Genomic DNA, 14,889 nt, shown 5'->3' with positions numbered 1-14,889 from the left:
TTTAGTGAACACCTCCTTCTATTTTAGTAACTTTCTTTTTTTTTTTTTTTTTTTTAAATATTAATTTTATTTTTATATTCCCCCATACATTGCAAACGCCCCATTCTGACCCCAATCCTTCCCCTCCCGCCCCCACCCCCCAAAGTGTCTCTGGTTCATAGTTTTTTGTTGATTTTGATTTTCACTTTCTTATATTCATTTTCCTGGTCCCTTATTTAAGTTTTCTAGATTCCTGCTATGAGTGAGACCATCCGGTATTTTTTCTTTTTTTTTTGGCTTATTTCGCTGAGCATGATCCCTTCCAGTGCCATCCATGTTGCTGCAAATTGCATGTGTTTATCTTTTTTGAATGCTGAGTAATATTCCATGGTATATATGTACCACATCTTCTTGATCCAGTCATCTATTTTTGGGCATTTGGGTTGTTTCCAAAGCTTAGCTATTGTAAACAGTGCTGCTATAAACATAGGAGTGCAGGTGCTCTTTGGAATTGATGTTTCTGTGTCCTTTGGGTAAATACCTAGGAGTGGAATTGCTGGATCATATGGAAGCTCTATGTTTAGTAGGTCCAGAAATCTCCACACAGCTCTCCATAGTGGTTGGACCAGTTTGCACTCCCACCAACAGTGCACGAGAGTTCCTTTTTCTCCACATCCTCGCCAACATTTGTTGTTGCTAGTTTTTTTAATATGTGCCATTCTCACTGGTGTGAGATGGATCTCATGGTAGTTTTGATTTGCATTTCCCTGATTACAAGTGATGTTGAACATTTTTCATATGTCTGTTGGCCATTTGCATTTCCTCTTCAGAGAAGTTTCTTTTTAGCTCTTCTGCCCATTTTTTGACTGGATTATTTTCTTTGTTGTTGCTGAGTCTCATCAGCTCTTTGCAGATTTTTTGATCAGTCCTTTATCATTAGTGTTGGGTGCAAAAATGTTCTCCCAGTTGGTGGGGTTTCTCTTTGTTTTGTTATTGTCTCTTTTGCTGTGCAGAAGCTCTTTAATTTGATGTAGTCCCAGCTGTTTATCTTTCTCTTCACTATCACTGCTTTGGGTGATGTGTCTGTAAAGATGTCTTTGATGTGCAAATCCCGTAGTGTTTTGCCTATATTTCCTTCTATGTATTTTATGGTTTCAGGTCTTATGTCTAGTTCTTTAATCCATTTGAGTTGATTTTTGTGTATGGTGTGAGGTAGTGGTCAAGCTCATTCTTTTGCATGTAGCGCCCAGTTTTCCCAGCACCATTTATTGAACAAACTTTCTTTGCTCCAATGCATAGTCTTTGCTCCTTTGTCAAAGATTAGTTGACCATAAATCTGTGGATTTATTTCTGGATTTTCTATTCGATTCCATTGGTCTGTATGTCTGTTCTTGTTCCAATACCATGCAGTTTTGATGATTATGGCTTTGTAGTAGAGTTTGAAGTCTGGGAGTGTGATGCCTCCATTTCCTTCTTTTTTTTTCAGTAGAGCTTTGGCTATTCGGGGTTTTTGGTGATTCCATATGAATTTCATCAATAATTGTTCTATTTCTTTGAAGAATGCCATTGAGATTTTGATTGGAATAGCATTGAATCTGTATATTGCTTTTGGTAGGATGGCCATTTTAATAATGTTTATTCTTCCAATCCATGAGCAGGGGATGTCTTTCCATTTCTTTGTGTCTTCTTCTATTTCTTTTAACAGTGTTTTATAGTTTTCTTTGTATAGGTCCTTTACCTCTTTTGTTAGATTTATTCCCAAATATTTGATTTTTTTTGTTTCGATAGTAAAAGGGGTGGTTTTTTTGATTTCTTCTTCTTCAGATTTATTGTTTGTGTATAGGAAGGCTCTGACTTTTGCGTGTTGATTTTGTATCCTGCCACTTTACTGAACTGATTGATGAGTTGAATTAGTTTTTCTGTGGAGATTTTGGGTTCTCTATGTATATTATATATCATCTGCAAATAGTGATAGTTTGACTTCTTCTTTTCCTATTTGGATTCCTTGGATGTCTTTCTCTTGTCTTATTGCTCTGGCTAGGACTTCCAGTATTATATTGAAAGCAGTGGTGAGAGTGGACATCCTTGTCTTGTTCCAGATCTTAATGGAATTGCTTTCAGCTTTTCACCATTGAGAATGATACTGGCTGTTGGCTTGTCATAGATGGCCTTTATGATGTTGAGGTATGTTCCTTGTATCCCAAGAATTTCAAGGGCTTTTATCATGAATGGGTGTTGCACTTTGTCGAAAGCTTTCTCAGCATCTATTGATATTATCATATGGTTTTTATATTTCTTTTTGTTGATGTGTTGGATAACGTTGATTGATTTTCGGATGTTAAACCATCCTTGTGCCCCTGGAATGAATCCAACTTGGTCGTGGTGAATTATCTTATGGATACATTGTTGGATTCTGATAGCTAAAATTTTATTGAGGATTTTTGCATCAGTGTTCATTAGGGAGATTGGCCTATAGTTTTCCTTTTTTGTGTTGTCCTTATTCGGTTTTGGTATTAGTGTAATATTGGCTTCATAGAACGTGTTTGGTATTGTCCCTTCCTTCTCAATTTTTTGGAAGAGTTTGTGAAGGATAGGCACTAATTCGTCTCTGAATGTTTGGTAGAATTCATTTGTAAATCCATCAGGTCCTGGGCTTTTGTTTTTGGGGAGGTTTTTAATTACCATTTCAATTTCGCTGCTTGTAATTGGTCTGTTTAGGTGTTCTATTCTTCTTTATCTAGCTTTGGGTGATTGTAGAGTTGTAGGAATTTGTCCATCTCCTCTAGATTGTTGAACTTGTTTCCATATAACTGTTCATAGTAGTTACTGATTATTCTTTTGATTTCTGCTGTGTCCGTTGTGATTTCTCCTCTTTCATTTATGATTCTGTGTATTTGTGCTTTCTCCCTTTTTTCCTTTGTGAGCCTGGCTAGGGGTTTGTCTATTTTATTTATTTTTTCAAAGAACCAGCTCTTGGTTTCATTGATCTTTTGGATTGTTTTTTTAGTTTCAATTTCATTTATTTCTGCTTTGGTTTTTATTATTTCTTTTCTTCTACTGGTTCTGGGGTTTTTTTGTTGTTCTTTTTCTAGATCTTTGAGCTTCGAGATTAGGTTGTTTCTTTGAGTTCTTTCTTGTTTTTTGATGTGAGCTTCTATTGCTATATATTTTCCTCTTATTACTGCTTTTGCTGCATCCCATACATTTAGGATATTGGTGTCCTCCTTGTCATTCAATTCAAAGAATTTTTAATTTCTTCTTTGATCTCCTCGTTAGTCCAGTGGTCTTCCAGTAGTGTGGCTTTAATCTCCATGAGGTAGGATAGTACCTTGCCTTCTTTTTATGATTATTTCTAGTTTGATGCCTTCGTGGTCAGAAAAAGATGGTTGGTATGATTTCAATCTTGGTGTATCTGTTGATGTTTGTCTTGTGCCCCAGTATGTGATCGAATCCTGGAGAATGATCCGTGTGCGCTTGAGAAAAATGTGTACTCCGTTTTTTTGGGTTTAGTGTTCTATAGATGTCTGTTAAGCCAAATGCTCTAGGTCCTTATTTAGAGCTTTAGTTTCTTTACTTATTTTTTGTCTTGTTGATCTATCCATTGTTGATAGTGGTGTGTTGAAGTCTCCCACTACATATGTGTTTTCTCTGATGTCTGTTTCAGAGAGGACAACAGTTGTCTGATATATTTTGGTGCTCTTTCGTTTGGTGCGTATATGTTAATGAGTGTTATTTCTTCTTGAAGTATTGTCCCTTAATCATAATGTAGTGACCATTGGGGTCTCTTTTTATTTTTTTGAGTTTGAAGTCTGTTTTATCTGATATAAGTATAGCTGTTCCTGCTTTCTTTTTTGGCCCATTTGCTGTAGGATTGTTTTCCATCCTTTGACTTTGAGCCTATTTTTATCTTTTGTAGCTAAATGTGTTTCCTGGAGACAGCAAAAGGTTGGGTTTTGTTTCTTAATCCAGGCTGCAACTCTGTGTCTTTTTATTGAAGAGTTTAGTCCATTTACATTTAGAGTTAATATTGATATGTTAGCATCTGTATTTGCCATTATGTTTGTCTTTCTTTGATTTTATTTATTATTCTTTTAATAACTTTTTTTTTTTTTTGGTCTTCTTTCGTTGTTATTCGTCCCTCTGAGGTTCTGGCTTTAGGATTCTTGTAGTATTTTTTGGAGTGGGGTTTAGTTGCAATGAAATTCCGGAGTTTCTCTTTGTCTGGGAAGGTCCATATTCTTTCTTCATGGAGGAAAGAGAGCTTTGCGGGATAGAGTATTCTTGGTTGGCATCTGTTTTCTTGGAGTCTGTTGACTATGTCCCTCCACTCTCTCCTTGCCCGTAGTGTTTCTTCAGAGAAGTCTGATGTCAGCCTGATTGGTTTTCCTTTGAATGTTATCTGTTTCTTCCCTCTTGTCAGCTTCATTATTTTTCCTTGTCCTGGATTCTTGGGAGCTTTACTATTATGTGTCTTGCTGTGTTTTTCCTTTCGTCGTGGAAGTTTGGTGTTCTTCTTGCTTCTTGTATATCAATTTTCAGCTCCTTCTTCCCATTTGGGAAGTTCTCTTCAATTATATCCATGAATATTTTCTCTGTTCCTACATCTCTCTCCTCTCCTTCTGGAATTCCTATAACTCTTATATTTCCTTTCCTCATGGAGTCAGATAGTTCCCGAAGTCTTTCTTCATTCTTTTTCCTTCGTACTTCTCTTTCCTTTCTGTTTTGGTTCTTTTTATTTCTGTGTCTTCAAGATTACTTATTCGTTCTTCCATTTCATCTATTCTGCTTTCATTGCTTTTCCCAGAGTTCTTTAGTTCCTCCATTAATTCTTTGATCTCCTGCATTTCTCTTACTTCCCTCTTTAGGGACTCAATTTCCTTCTTCTGATCTATCACTTTTTTAATCATGGCAATTTTAAATTCTCTTTCTGGAAGGCTCAGAAGTTCTTCCAAGTTGCTGTCGTTGCAATCTGGGGAGTGGTTTTCTTTTTGTGGTGTGCTTCTTTCCTGAGGAGTTTTTAGGTTGCGTGTGGTTCTTCTACTCCCTACTGTCTGTTTTCTAATTTGTCGTATGCGTTGGGACACTGTGTTGCTCGGACTGACTGACATCTTGGGTGAACTTCTCCGCTCCCCTCTGGCTCTTCCAGGAGCCATCTCTGTCTTCTGGGGGAGCTTTCTGCTGGTTTTAGGCAGTTTTTACTGAAGAAATGTCCCTGTTCTCAAATGGCGAAGCGGGATGCAGTCCCTGCGCCTCCGGTTTCAGGCACACTCTTCTGCGCACCCAGTCTGTCCCAGACGTGGGTGCCTGCTCCGTCTGTGGGCTCAGACTGCTGGTCGGAAGGGGCCTGGCGTGGAATAACTTCCCGGCTGGCCACTGGGTCCTCCAGAAACCTTCTGCCCTTTTCAAGCAGTCTTAAGAAATGTCCTGTTTTATAGGGTGTTAGTGACTTTTTTTTTCCTGGTCGCTAGGTGGCGCCAGAGATCTCTCCTATTGTCCTTGGGGGGCTGTTTTTCGCCTCCCCCCACCCGTGGGACAGAGAACAGAGCGGGAATGGTAGGGTACACCTCAACAGCTTTGGGGTGCTGTGTCTGCCTTGTGCCCCACCGTCGTGGAGAACCCACGCCCCGAATTTTCGTGCCCCGGGTCTCAGTTCAAAGCCCTCAGTTCCAGGACGCGGGCTGTAGCCCAGTTCAGTGGCGCGGGAATGGCGCCTTTTGCACAGCTCCCGTGCCTGGGCGCCTGGTTCCTGCTCACTCAGGGAGGGACCTTCACCTCAGTGAGGACCTCCGCGCGTCTCCCCGCAAGCCTAGGTCGTCTCCCCGCAAGCCTAGGTCGCAGGCGCGGGGACCTGGGCAGCCGCGATCCAGGTCTGCACTTGCTTTTCAAGCTCCCCGAGCGCACCGCTTTCCCGCGCAGGCTTACCGGCAGCCCGGGCTGTGTGCGCGTCTCCCGGGGTCTTTGTTCTTCTCTAATGGCGCCCGGAGCCGTTCGCTCACCGCCGCGGCGGATCCTGCAGGGTTCGCCTCAGCTCCCGTTCACGGGGTGTGGTGGCTGCAATAGTTCCTTTCCACTCACGGTCCCGCTTGCTGAGTCGTTTGTTCTTGTGGGCCGTTTTGGTTTGTTGTTTCCTCCTCTCTGCTGGTCGGAGAGTGCTGCCTCTGTGGGCGGGGGAGGGGAGCAGGGTTCTGCGCTTCCCTCCCTTCTAGTCCTCTTTTATGGCCACTTTCTTCTTCGGGCAGTTCGCTGGCGTCACCCGTTTATCTTCCGTGTCCCGGTTCTCACTGGGACCTGCCGCTTTTCCTCCCTATTAACTTTTTTTAATGGGAGATCTTACTCGCAGCGTCTCCTCGCCGCCATGTTGCTCCGCCCCCTCTAGGGTAGTTATAATTTTTTTTAGGTAACTTTCTTTGTGGAAGTTTTCATAATTTTATTCTTATCCTTGAAATTTACAATACTATATTGAAGTGTTGGTCTTTTTTCACACAAGTCCTACATATCCTTTCAATATATGAAAGGTATTCAAATTAGGAGAATATTCCATTTATTTGAATTGATTCCTTTCTTCATTATTCCTATTTTCTCCTTTGAAAAATGTATTTTAGAAGTTTGTCATAATTTTAGAGCTATCTTATTTTTCCCCCTGAATTACTTTCTTTCTGTTTTTACTTTGTCATCTTAATAATTGGTGTTTAAAAATCACTATCTTGATTTTTAGTCATGTTCTTTTTAATGCATCTCCAAAAGTCAAAATCAGTGTCTTTTTTTCCTGATTGTTCATTTTCTTTGTCACCTTTGATAATAATTAAAGATAGTATTCAGAGTGGTAAAGTTTTTTTCTTCTGGGATCTATTATCTTGTATGTTCTTCTTTACAAAAAAATTATGCTCAATTAATATTTTGTTTATTTGTTATTTGGAGTATATTTGTATACATTTATGACTGAAAAAACAGTGATATACTAAGTAGTGTTTCATCTGACTTTGTGTCAAATGAAGGACACAAGCAGATCTTTCTCTTCAATAAATATTGGGGAATCGTAGCTTATACAAGTTAGAGGAATATATAGGCAAGCCAAATTCTCTATTGGGCATGTGAAGGGAATTTATTTGATGCTATTCTAGGTCATGATGCAGAAAGAGAAAAAGATGATAATTCACTCGTGGTGCATTTGGGAACTCATGGTCTCGTGAAACTTGTGTTGTTCTTGTTTTTCAATAAAAGCATTTTTTAAAATTATATTTTGTATAATTTTTACATCATTTTTCATTTTTGCACAATGTATGCATTTTCATCTTGGTTATATTCCCCATACAATCCCCCCTTATTTTGACCCTAATCCCTCTCCACCCCGATCCCCGTAGTGTGTCTCTGGTTTATAGTTGCTTGTTGATTTTGATTTTTACTTTATTATAATTAGTCTTTTTCCTGGTCCCTTATTTAAATTTTCTAAATTCCTGCTATGAGTGAGACCATCTGGTATTTTTCTTTTTCTTTCTGGCTTATTTAGCTGAGCATGATCTCTTCCAGCTCTATCCATGTTGCTGCAAATGCATGAGTTTATCTTAATAAAAGCATTTTTTAACGATGATTGCTAAACTCCTAAATCCTGATGTTTCTTCTTAGAACCTTTTTTCTTTATGCATTTTCAGTGAAACACTGATTAAAAAAAGGTAACGAGAGAGGGGTACATTAGATAATGATTAAAGGAATAATATAACAGGAATAAATAACAATATATATGTACCAAATTAAAAGTATGAAATTATGTAAAGCAACTATTTACAAGCCTAAGAAATGGAAATAGACAGTAACACAATACTACTTGGGGAATTCAATACTCTACATATGTTAATGGAGAGAAAAACCAGAAGGAAAATCAACAAGGAAACATACACCTTAAGCAAGTAACTAGATGAGATGGGTTTAATAGACATTTACAGGGTGTGAGCTGCAAAAACAAAGAAACAAAGTGACTAAACGTACTTTGTGGCTTTTCTGAATTCTCTTCTATTACTTTGATTTATTTGAGTTTTTTTTTAATCTCCTTCATTATCTATAATAATTTTGAACATATCTGATTATGAAAGGTAGTCATTTATGTCTTTGTGGTTGGATTCTAGAGAACCCTGTCTGGGCTTCTAGATTGGAGTCATAACAGTCTGCTCACTGTCGGTGAATCATGATCAATTCTAGTACCTGACACTGTAGTATCCATGTGGCTGTTAGGTGCTTTTCAGAGATGAAACAATGAAACTTCTCTATTGCCATCATGGTGACATCATCTCATTTTTTTTTTTTAATATATTCTTGCTCAATGACTGTAAACATGATGGGAAGATCTAAACCACAATTATGTAAGCATTTTGTATTAAGTAATAATAATTAGAAATAACCACCTCATTAATATTGAGCCATATATGTATATATGTGTATGTTATGTGTGTATATATTTGTGCGTGTGTGTGTATATATATATAGTGCATGTATAATATTATAAAACAAATTTGGCATATTGAAGCTTGGAAAAGCAGAGATCTTTGCTTCTCCTTAAAATCAGTAGGAACATATATTCGTGACAAAACAACCTGTATCAAAATTAAGGTTTTCAAGACACTGATGACTGAAACCTTTTCACTATTCTATTTATATTGTATTTTCCAGTGTCCTTAACTCAGTCATTCTTGGATTTTAGTACCTTTAAGAAGTTTATTCAGCTGCCCTGAAATTGAAAAAGACACCTACACATAAACATCATTAGTGCAAATATTTAAATTAAACTTTACAAAGAGACAGAGAGACTACAGAACAGGAAGACACACAGTCTTCTATAATAACCTTATTTTGGAGCTATTTTACCTCCTTGATGTATATAGCTACTGAAGGTTGTAAGAAAAGAGTTCATATGAAGAGACAAAAGAATATTCCTGGTGTGATATAAATGATAGCGATAAAGTTAGTGCGAAACAAAGAAGATGCTTTTGAAAAGCATATTTTATGTATTGAATACACAATTGCATGTTTGTAAAAACCTTTTTAAGGTATATTTTTAAAACCACAGAATAAATTAAATTAGCACCATGATTCTTTTGAACAGAACCCAGCGTGTGTCTATGCTTTTATTGTTGAAAACTTAAAAAAGGGAAAATTTCCCAGTCATCTATGGCATTGAAAGTAGAGCATGACCCCTACCTTGTATATCTTTATAAGGAAAAAATCAATTCATTTCTCAAAAATAATTTCATATTTCAAGTGCAGGAAGTCTTTTCTAATAAACTACTTCCTTTTTTCTTCCCTTTAATTGTTACTGCATGAAGAATCCATAGTTTAAAGAAAATGAGTGAAGATCTCATGGAGTTTTAAAAAACTGAAAAAGAGGAGTTTTGACAAATGAAAAGACGAGGGTTTTTTTTTTTAATTTATAGGTTTGATATCTAAAACATTATGAAAGAAAGTTTTGTTTTAAGGGTCAAAGAGAAATACTGAAATTGAAGGTAATACAGAAAGTAAATAGAATTAATAGGAATGATTATTTAAAATGCAGTTTACAGCAAAACAAAAACTAAAAAAAAAAAATTAGATTTGTCTAGAGAATGTGACCAAAATGTGTCTAGAGAATGTTTCCTTTTTTTCCTTAAAAGGAAAAAAATTATCTCAGAAGATGATTATTTCAAATGACATATCAGAATAAAACATTATAAGAGTTAATTACTATGCATTTTACTCTTAGTATATTTATATAATGAAAATATATTTAATATTCATATAATAGCTTAATTTGTTTTAGAGGAAGAAACAAAGTATCAACTGCTAGCAGATCCATTGTGTTATAAATCTTGCTGATGCTTCTAGTACTTCTCATTTAGAGATCATGAAACTATGAAGACGCAATTAAGCCCTCCTTTTTAAGATAAAGTTCACAAGATTTGGTTGTTTATCCAGTTTCTCCTCCATTGCCCCATAAACAAGGGCAGGATAAGTAAGTAACTTATTAAGGCACTCCCAACGGACTGTCCGTAGACTTCTCAGAGACATTCTGTTGGTAGGGAAAGAATGAAATGACATACCCTGCCCTTTTTGACTTATAGTTTGATGTTCCTCCGACTCTGTTATTGGTGATATATTATGTTTTCAAGCCTTATTTTTTTTATCTCATTTGATTCCCTTAAGGAGTCTGTAAAATTGATAAAAAAAAAAGAAATGCATATCCTCATTTAAGAGATAAGAAAATGAAAATCACAATGGAAAAACTGACTTATTCTATTTCTGATTGTGATAGAGGTGGTATTTTGGGTTCCAAGTTTACAACACCAGGTGAGTGTTTGTTTCAATCATATTATCAAATAGCACTGAGATGGAAGACAAGATGTTTTCATAGGGAAGATTCAGATTCCAATTCTGAGCTGTATACCCATTCAAAATTTATTCATATCCAGGGTTTTGGGGGCAATGTTTAATGTAGTGTCATTTAACAGAGGGCTCCTTGTAATTGATAGGAGAGACCCTCATAAGATGCCCTCTGACTGTAAGCTGGACCCTAGGCAAAAACAAGTCAACTCTTCAAAATAGTGACCTCCTACTTGTTTCTTAAGTAGTAGCAAGGGTGAGTTAGAGAAACAAGTATGATGTGATGACTCTACTTTGGGAATGATGGAAGGACTATGTTTGAGGGCAAGGCATTGTATCATCACTCAATTAGATTTTGGCTAAAATTTCCTTTCTGTATTACCAGAATTGATAGAAGGTTAAGACAAGCAAATATGTATGGAAGTATAAGTTGAATAAAAAAGTAATATTATTAGAGGCACTGCAAAATTTGGGAAGTATAAAGCTACTATTTTCTGTGGCCTAATCACAGGGTTTAACTCAGTCTAGGGGAAGGTACTTTCTCAAGCTTTGACATTGTAAATTATAGAGCAGGATCGTGAAGTAGAGCTAATGTGGATGATGGCCAAATGTGAGAACAAGGCCAGGCTGTGAAAGTCTTGAGGAGGAAGGTCAGTTCAAGAAGAATTTTTGTACTTCATATTTCTTCTTTTGGGTTTTTCAGGTAATAAATATAAAATTTGCAAATATTATGGTGGACATTTCCAAATTATACCAATATTCAAATTGTATTAATATTTATTATTTAATGTATGTCAAAAATAGACCTAGGTTTTTTTCAGGTATTATCTCATTTAATTTTCACATAAGCTATATATGTAAGGTATCATTCATTATTTGTAGATTAAAAATGAGAGCATAAAGAAGCTAAGTATTTCATCAAAAACCAAATGATCATTAGATGCGTGACTGATTTAAATTGAGTGAAACTCTAGAGGCCACATATTAAACAACTATGAGTTACCCCCTTCCAGTAAGATCTTTCATCAGAAATAAATTTTTATTACTATATCAAAGACCTGTAAATGCAACATAACAAATTTCAAAAAGTAAATCATCAGCAATTAAAATATTGAAAGATTGTTTTCAATTTTAACTATATTAGCCTTCAAAAGTGAATTTTAAGAAGTATTAATTATTTTATGGTATTTCAAGTGAAATAAAGAGTTAAATGCAGTTTATAGCAGCCTAGCTCAAAGACAATTTTTGGACTTTAATTTGTTTAATTGAATTGTATTTTAAAAGCTAGTAGGCTTTTATGTTTCCCAAAATTTACCATCTATTTTAGTAACCACTGTATTATTCATTCATTCAGTTTTTTCCCTATCTATTTCAAATTGTTTATTAAGTTTCTACTAAGAACCTTAACCATCTATTGATGGGTAGATTTGAAAAATATGAAAAGCCATGGACCCTGACTTCAGATAGAATTCAGTGAGAAAATGAGTTCTATATTAAGAGCTGTGACAGAGGAGAATATAATTTTGAGAAGTTTAAGCTCACCTCTGCTAAGAAAGTTGGAAGTTTCTGCAGGGAGGGCAACACTTAAACTAAGAGATGTTGGCTCATTGGCTGTTGAGGAAGGATTCATATTCCAGACTGAGGGAATAGTAATATTTGTCCTTTGAGAGCTTTATAAAGAAGTCTTCACTTTGCCAAAAAATTATAAAAAATCTTGATTCTTACCAAAGGTTTCTGGGAGTTTTCCTTTGTTTTTAAATGTCCTGTGTTCCTTTTTTGACCAGTTCCTTGATCAGGGTTTAGATAACATTTTTTGTTTTATATTTTTCCTCCTTGTTAATAGACTCTAGCTTGCTAATGACTTTTGTTGCTCACTTCAGTTGCCCCAAATTATAATTAAATCTGCCAGAACTGATACTATTGGTAAATGAAGAAAGGCGACACATGGGATTAGGTTATAATATTATTCCACTGTCATATCTGTATTCTGCTTTAGCTTAAAATGAGTAACAAGGTACACAAATTTTTCTTATTTTATTATTCCTTGTACAATGGTCAAAGTAACCTTGGCAAAGAATTTTCATGTCATGCTGTAAAATGTTTCTACTTTCCCTTTGCTACACACACATTTCTCTTTAATTTTACTGATCTCTAAGGTTCTCTTGACATTTGAAACTTAGCATCTTGGTCATTTTTTCTTCATTTTATTAATTTTCAATTTCCCAAGTTGAATTATATTTTGAAGTTATCTTTAGACTCTGTTAGTGCCTTTCTGTCTGTTACAATTTTGTCTTACTTTCCCACTTTATATCATTTCAAAACTTACTACATTTATTTAGAAACAGATGTAAAGAGAATTGGCCTTCTGGATAAGAGTCAGTCTGATTTGCTTATACTTGAGATTTTGGCAAGATCAAAATATGGGGGCCACTGCCTGGGTTGTTGAGTTAAAGCCTAAGTAGGAGAAAAGGAAATAGTAAAAATAAAGACATAGTATCTTTGTACTCCTTCCCTACTCCTCTCATACCTAGGTTAAACTCAAGCATGAAAGCAAAGTTATCTCTCTTGAAGCAGTTCTATATCTTAAGCCCATGTTTCCAGAGAATACCTTTATTAAACTAATTATTTGGTTGTGAATCTCTCGGACCTTCCTTCTACTACTGTATCACAAAGAAGTTCATCTTTATTACTCTATCAGACAGTGTGGTCTAAGTGAGTACTTCAAGTAGAATCACCAAAATATTTGTCTGGGTTTGTCATGAAAAATGAACAATTATTTAATCAAATTTTGAAAGACTCAAATGTTATATGCCCTTGAATATTCATATTTAATGATGTTCCCTCATTAAAATATGACAAAAATTACAAGCCAGTGATATCTGCTTAACACTTTTCAAGTCAAGGTTTCTGAAATCCTGGTATTTGACAACGACCCTGATGTGACCTGATTTACCACCACCTTATACAAAAACATTGAGAAAACGGGCTCCAACAAGAAATCCTCAACTCCTCTTGAATCCAACTCTCTCAACCACATTGTCTTTCACTTATTACATAGAATGTGGAAGGTTAAATACTCATAGACAGTGATCCTATGGGAGAAGCTTATAATTTCACATTCATTTTTTTGATATCTTAAAACTTATCTCTTCATGCAACTGTGATATGAATGGTGTGTGGCTCTGCTGGGAGGCTCTTTTGTAAATCAACATCAAAAGAACATTCAAAGTTCCTGCTTTGCTTTCTCTACTTCCTTACCTTAGGACATTTTGTGAATTCTGGTAGGTCACACTTTCCCAAATCGTAGGGTTCTGAAAATGCTGAGGTGTAGGGCTTGGGAGGGGTCATTGACCTCTTAGTGCCAACTCCCAGCCAATAAAGGGAAAGATGGACATTCCAGACTCTTTCTTTTAGGTAGATAATCCTAAAGTGTAGTCTACATTATTTTTTAGACCATTCTTAGTGGGACTGCATTCATTTGCCCACAATAGTAACAAGCTTCGTAGCCTGTAATTTATTGGGTTTCTTCCCAATCTTTCCACTTTTATTTCTGCTTCCAAAAATCTCTCAAATAAGCTGAATCCTTGTTTCAGAGTCTTCTTTTCAGGGAAAACAAGTTAATCTTTTTTCTCTTACAAGTTGTATAAATAGGTAAAGGTTAAGGTGACAGCTGGAAGGACATATATTCCATTGACTTCCTATTCCCTACATGTAGTTTGTGTTATGTTTTGAGCTGATTCTTTCTATGGGCTGGAGTTATTTTAAGGTAAGATAGTCTGATTGCCTTTTAGCTCTGTCATTTTGGCATAAATCTTATCATTGAGTTCTTTGTTCTTGAAGTCGTCTCCAACTTACAAAACAAGAAACAGTATTTTAAAAGCAATTTTAGCAAATACTGTACAGTATGCTTGAAAATTATTTCATTCTCATTCTCACAACTACCTATTTAGATATGATAATTCTTATTTTACTGGTACAAAAAATTCCCTGAGAATCAGAAAACTTAAATAATTTGCAGAAGATAACACTACTAGTAACCAGAAGAGCCAATACTGGAATTCATGTCTGTATGACTCTATAGTCCAAGATCCAAGCCACTGTACCCCCATACTTAAAATTTATATCTAACAACTGACTACTAGAAATTATTACTTGGAGATAATTTCATCTATAAATGAAGATCATGATGCTACTTTTCTCATAGTGCCACTGGAAATATCATATGACTTAAGGTATATGAACATAAAGTGACAGTCTCTAAAAAATGTTTACTATAAGATCATAATCATTATTACCAGAATTAGATAGAATTCATCTCCTTTTCTTGGAGTCCTTTAATAGACCCTCCATCAATAGACTCTTTGGTAGCTAGGGAATGTGTTCTGGCAAGTGGAAGATTACATGGAGGCTGTCTTAGGAGCTATGGCTAGAAGTGCAATGTATCGGTTCTACCTTAATCCTATTGGCCAATGTTGAATCACATGACTCACCTAACTGCAAAGGAAATTGGGAAATATGGTCTGTGTGCCCAGGAGAACAAAGAAGTGAAGTAAGGTGATGATTTAG

The sequence above is a fragment of the Talpa occidentalis genome, unplaced genomic scaffold (assembly GCF_014898055.3).
Source record: "Talpa occidentalis isolate TD23 unplaced genomic scaffold, MPIMG_talOcc4v2.1 talOcc4.4, whole genome shotgun sequence".
In the NCBI taxonomy this organism is placed as follows: Eukaryota; Metazoa; Chordata; class Mammalia; order Eulipotyphla; family Talpidae; genus Talpa; species Talpa occidentalis.
The sequence above is the reverse complement of the archived record's forward strand: the minus strand, read 5'-3'. Positions refer to the sequence as shown.